The sequence below is a fragment of the Pelobates fuscus genome, chromosome 9 (assembly GCF_036172605.1).
Source record: "Pelobates fuscus isolate aPelFus1 chromosome 9, aPelFus1.pri, whole genome shotgun sequence".
In the NCBI taxonomy this organism is placed as follows: Eukaryota; Metazoa; Chordata; class Amphibia; order Anura; family Pelobatidae; genus Pelobates; species Pelobates fuscus.
Genome location: NC_086325.1, coordinates 167,839,409 through 167,845,180, shown reverse-complemented (window position 1 = coordinate 167,845,180; position 5,772 = coordinate 167,839,409). Strand labels below are relative to the sequence as shown.

The following is a 5,772-nucleotide window of genomic DNA, read 5'->3' as shown; positions in this document are numbered from 1 at the left end:
TGTTGGCAGATTTCTCGGTGATGCTGAACGCACTGTGTTACCCTGCAGAGCACTGGGCAGAGAGCTCCGTATGCACCATTGTGGCAGGCAGGGTAACCGCCATATTGTGTATAATTGGGCCACGTGTGGATTACAGTGCCGTGCATGATTTACTGTTTATTTTCTTACAGTGAGATGATGTAAATATAGAGAGGAAGGGTTTGACACGTATTATGTTTCCTGTAGAGACATTTCTGGAAGCCTGGAATTGTGTATAAACTGTATTCTTGTATATTAGCGCTCTTGTAAACTGCCTGGGGTGATGTGTGGGCCGTGACTCTCAATCAGCTATTAATCACTCCGTTTCCTCAGCTCCCAGCCCGTGATGGGGCTCCTGAAAGGCAAAACAGCACGTTTCACATTAGTGCAGGGAGGGGGGTAGGTAATAGTTTTTAACTAACAGAGGTTGCTAGCACTCACTGTGATCTCTTACAGCATGGGGGTTCAAACTGCACCCCTCAATATTTTGCTGGACCAAAACTCACATCATCCCATGGGGGACAGCGTTGTATTTTGCTGTTGCCTGACAATAATTTCTTAACGCACAGTTACCAAAAATATGTGACTAATTACAATGTATAACTAACACAAATATATAAAATCACCTATAATATTTAACTAAAATGTATAATTACCCAAAATGCATAAAACTAGCCAACCTGGGGCCCCAAAAATAAAATCTGCATCCAGGCGCCGGTGACCCTCGGATCAGCCCTGACAGTATGTATAGTTAGGGTGGAGTTAATGTTGGGGGGGGGCTACAGTTTAGATATCATGAATTGAATCTCCTAACACTCTCACCCAGACCAGGCCTTATCTGCACTCAGTCCTGATTTACCCACCTATGTCTGCGTTCCATACTGGCAGAACGATCCTGCCAATGGCCATGGTGATACGAGTCACCAGCACAGCTCCTGGGGCTCGCTAGTAATGTTAAGACACGGCAGGAGATAATGTCACCCAGATGGCGATTAATCGTCACACTCACACTGCATATACAGCGCTGGGCATAAACGCAGTATTACTGCAAGAAACTGAGCAGTTTTATTTCTCTAACAGGTCCATTCATTAGTGAATAACTGGAAAATAAAGCCCCCTAAATTAGCCAAGAATCGTGTTTTCTAAGGTCAGAGCGTCACTGTATCCTGCATCTCCCATCTTTCTATCTATAAAGCTTTCACTGTTATTACCCTGTGATTCCTGTAACCGGCACCCATTCTCAGTAACAGCTCCCAAACACCTTCCTGCCATGAGGGTAAAATTACAATAAGGTGTGCGACCCAGTATTAGAGGTTCCATGCCGTATTACACAGTGATCGAGCTCAATATACACAAACCACAGACTCACATACTGAAATACTTACAATGTGTTTACCACTGATAATGATCGACACGTGTGCTATTATTACACAACTCAATGGAACTTCTTCCATTGACCTTATAAAGAACTGGATAGATTGGTAAAAGGTTGCTTGCTCGTTCTCTGCCGCCTGCCGATGACTGCGGCGTCCAGCAGCTGCGATTGATCAGTCAGCGATACTTATGTCGAGATGGTCTTTCTTCGTGACAGCCAGCATGCTGTGTAATTTCACCCTCCACGTGGGACGATGGGTGGGGCAGATGGGAACCCCGCAGGCTTTTGTGAGGGATTTTCTTGGGTGTGAGTTTGCAGATCACCCACGTACACTGCGTGCAGAATTATTAGGCAAATGAGTATTTTGACCACATCATCCTCTTTATGCATGTTGTCTTACTCCAAGCTGTATAGGCTCGAAAGCCTACTACCAATTAAGCATATTAGGTGATGTGCATCTCTGTAATGAGAAGGGGTGTGGTCTAATGACATCAACACCCTATATCAGGTGTGCATAATTATTAGGCAACCTCCTTTCCTTTGGCAAAATGGGTCAAAAGAAGGACTTGACAGGCTCAGAAAAGTTAAAAATAGTGAGATATCTTGCAGAGGGATGCAGCACTCTTAAAATTGCAAAGCTTCTGAAGCGTGATCATCGAACAATCAAGCGTTTCATTCAAAATAGTCAACAGGGTCGCAAGAAGCGTGTGGAGAAACCAAGGCGCAAAATAACTGCCCATGAACTGAGAAAAGTCAAGCGTGCAGCTGCCAAGATGCCACTTGCCACCAGTCTGGCCATATTTCAGAGCTGCAACATCACTGGAGTGCCCGAAAGCACAAGGTGTGCAATACTCAGAGACATGGTCAAGGTAAGAAAGGCTGAAAGACGACCACCACTGAACAAGATACACAAGCTGAAACGTCAAGACTGGGCCAAGAAATATCTCAAGACTGATTTTTCTAAGGTTTTATGGACTGATGAAATGAGAGTGAGTCTTGATGGGCCAGATGGATGGATTGGTAAAGGGCAGAGAGCTCCAGTCTGACTCAGACGCCAGCAAGGTGGAGGTGGAGTACTGGTTTGGGCTGGTATCATCAAAGATGAGCTTGTGGGGCCTTTTCGGGTTGAGGATGGAGTCAAGCTCAACTCCCAGTTTCTTGAAGACACCTTCTTCAAGCAGTGGTACAGGAAGAAGTCTGCATCCTTCAAGAAAAACATGATTTTCATGCAGGACAATGCTCCATCACACGCGTCCAAGTACTCCACAGCGTGGCTGGCAAGAAAGGGTATAAAAGAAGAAAATCTAATGACATGGCCTCCTTGTTCACCTGATCTGAACCCCATTGAGAACCTGTGGTCCATCATCAAATGTGAGATTTACAAGGAGGGAAAACAGTACACCTCTCTGAACAGTGTCTGGGAGGCTGTGGTTGCTGCTGCACGCAATGTTGATGGTGAACAGATCAAAACACTGACAGAATCCATGGATGGCAGGCTTTTGAGTGTCCTTGCAAAGAAAGGTGGCTATATTGGTCACTGATTTGTTTTTGTTATGTTTTTGAATGTCAGAAATGTATATTTGTGAATGTTGAGATGTTATATTGGTTTCACTGGTAAAAATAAATAATTGAAATGGGTATATATTTGTTTTTTGTTAAGTTGCCTAATAATTATGCACAGTAATAGTCACCTGCACACACAGATATCCCCCTAAAATAGCTAAAACTAAAAACAAACTAAAAACTACTTCCAAAAATATTAAGCTTTGATATTAATGAGTTTTTTGGGTTCATTGAGAACATGGTTGTTGTTCAATAATAAAATTAAGCCTCAAAAATCCAACTTGCCTAATAATTCTGCACTCCCTGTATGTTTCGCAATAAGCGCAGTGAGTCAGATCTGCCGTTTTAACCTCTGGATTAATAAGTAAATAAATATCGGTCTGATGGCCAATACAAGCTGCAAGGAGAGTTATCAATGGGGGAATAAGTACACAGCAAAAGGCGTCTGAGCCCAGGACAGCTGGGTGCAGTGGGCGAGAAAAACGAATACACAGAAAATGTGTAAAAATAAATCTTCTCTGCCAAACATAGCATCGCTGTAAACAAACTATTGGGTCCGTAGTTCCAAGCAGAAGATGATGAGACATTCATGAACCATATTCAGAATATTTCTGGTTTATTGCAGCATGGGGTTAGAAAGAACACAATACACTATAAGCTCAGGGTCCCTCCCACAGCGCCACCGCCTGCACGATCTGAATGCAGTTCTTCCATCATTTTAATATTTTCGAAAAGAGAACCCTTCTTAGCCTGAATATAGCTAATTTATTATTAGAATTGAGATGGACAGTCATGTCTATGGGCCCCATATACCCGATGGTTTTAATGCTATCCAAAGTTTAGCACATTTATAATTGCATAGGGAAACAAACAGAGCAATTTATATTAAGGCTCGATACAATAGGTGTACATGCTCGGTCTGGGAGCTTACAATCTAGTGTTTGTTTCTCTTTTATACAAAGCGGTTTATTCAGTAAACTAAAATTGTAGAGATTCAACAATTCAACAGTAAATTAACGGCAAAATAGCCACACTGGAGAAATAGCTCAAATAGGAATGTTTAAATTTTTTGGACTAAAAATTATTTGCAAATGCTTTGTAAATTCTCCCCAAGTCCCGCTTCAGTAAATAGGTCATATATTGTGTAACAAGATGTCCCATGAGCTTACAGTCTCTTGTTTGCAGGATACCCCATGAGCTTACAATCTAAAGGAGATAATGGTGATGGAGGAATTTGGAGCCTGGAGTGTGCAATTGTCTCCCCCCTACTACAATTGTTTTGGGAATCTCCAGACTCTGGGGATTGGGATAATTAACACCTATCTGATAGATCAGATTGCAGAACTAACAGTCAATAACCTCTTATCCATTGTCAATCTGATAAAGTTAAACAGGACGTCTTTGCTGATTCTGCATCTCAACATCACAGGCTGTTGCAAGAAATGTTTCTTTGATTTGGATAATTTTTTTTCATTTTTACACCCACCAGCAATATCTTCCCCAGTTTGAGATTAAGTTGATAGAGCGAGACTGACCTTTTTACCATGCCTTCCAAAGCTGTCATTAAACTGACCACAATGTCAGAATCTGCACGGCATAAATCTAGCTTTTTCCTGAAATCGACGTTTAATGACGTCTTTATTTAGCAAGCCAATTATTTGGAGATTTTGGCAGGAGTATACTGGCAATGCTTGCTGGGAAATCGGAGTGATTGCTTCCAGGAAATCACATGATCGGGGTCTGTTCAAATAACAAAAGATATTCTAAAATTATAATAAAATGTCACAACTAAAATCTAGACCCTGCCCCGGCCAGATGTCCAATTACCAGGGCATGTTCCCTGACCGTATCGCGCAGGGCTCGGATAATTAAGGGAATCATTGTGTCGGGGTTTGCGTGATTAACGGCATGTTACTTCAAACAGGAATTGTCAAATATTGAACATTGTACGTGACTCAGATTCCAAGTAACGGCCAGGTGGGATATTCTGAAACTTGGGTTTTATGTAATTCTTGCAAATTAATTGTTTATTGAAAGATGTTTCTATCAATGTGAAAAAGCAGGATAAACATTAATTAAAGAGTAGATAACGGTAAAAGCAAAAATAAATAAAAACAGGACATTTAATGAAAAGAGAAATAATATTAAAATCAATGTAGTGAAATAGTTTGGCAGTTAAAATCCCCAAAATGCACCAAATAAACCTGCTGCAATAAAATGATCCTCTCCGAATCAATGTTAAATAATCACGAATCTAATGAAATTTTGCTATTTAACGGTACACATTCAGTTATGGAGTGGGCCTTTAAGATTAGTGATCTCGGCCTGTTGCATGGGTGTTGAAGCCATTCTGTCAGCCCTCAGGGCTGAAGCAGCAGTGGACGGGGGCCAGCAGCTCTGCGAGCAATTGCTTGCCTTCTGGCGGTGCAGTCTCCCCTCCCCACGGTGTGGCTCTGTCTGTTATCCCTTCCATGGCACCCTCCCTGGGCACCCTCCGGCTTAGCTGAGCCCTGGTTCCTATCCTCAGGCCCGGTAGAGGAGCCGCAACCCGGGCCCGAGTCTGCAACAGGTCTGCGGGCCGGAGCCAACTAGCGCGCGGCCTGCAACCCGGCCTGTCCAGCAGAGGGATACACAGTGTCCCCCTCACAAACTGTCCCCTCACACACACTGCCACCCATCACACAGTACCCTTCACACACACACAGCAAACCTCACACACACAGCGCCCTCCATACACACACACACACACACACACACAGCACCCTTCACACACACTGCGCCTTCACACAAACTCACTGCACCCTTCACACACACAC

The 5,772-nt window shown here is 43.1% G+C and overlaps 1 long non-coding RNA gene across 1 annotated transcript; it reads right to left on the bottom strand.

Annotated features, from left to right (window-relative positions):
• On the bottom strand, positions 1–4,570 carry LOC134572682 (uncharacterized). The gene is made up of 3 exons (XR_010085294.1): positions 4,492–4,570; positions 882–963; positions 1–373 (listed from the first exon to the last, which is right to left on the bottom strand). It is a non-coding gene; the product is annotated as an uncharacterized LOC134572682 (long non-coding RNA).
• Positions 4,571–5,772: the final 1,202 nt, after the last annotated feature.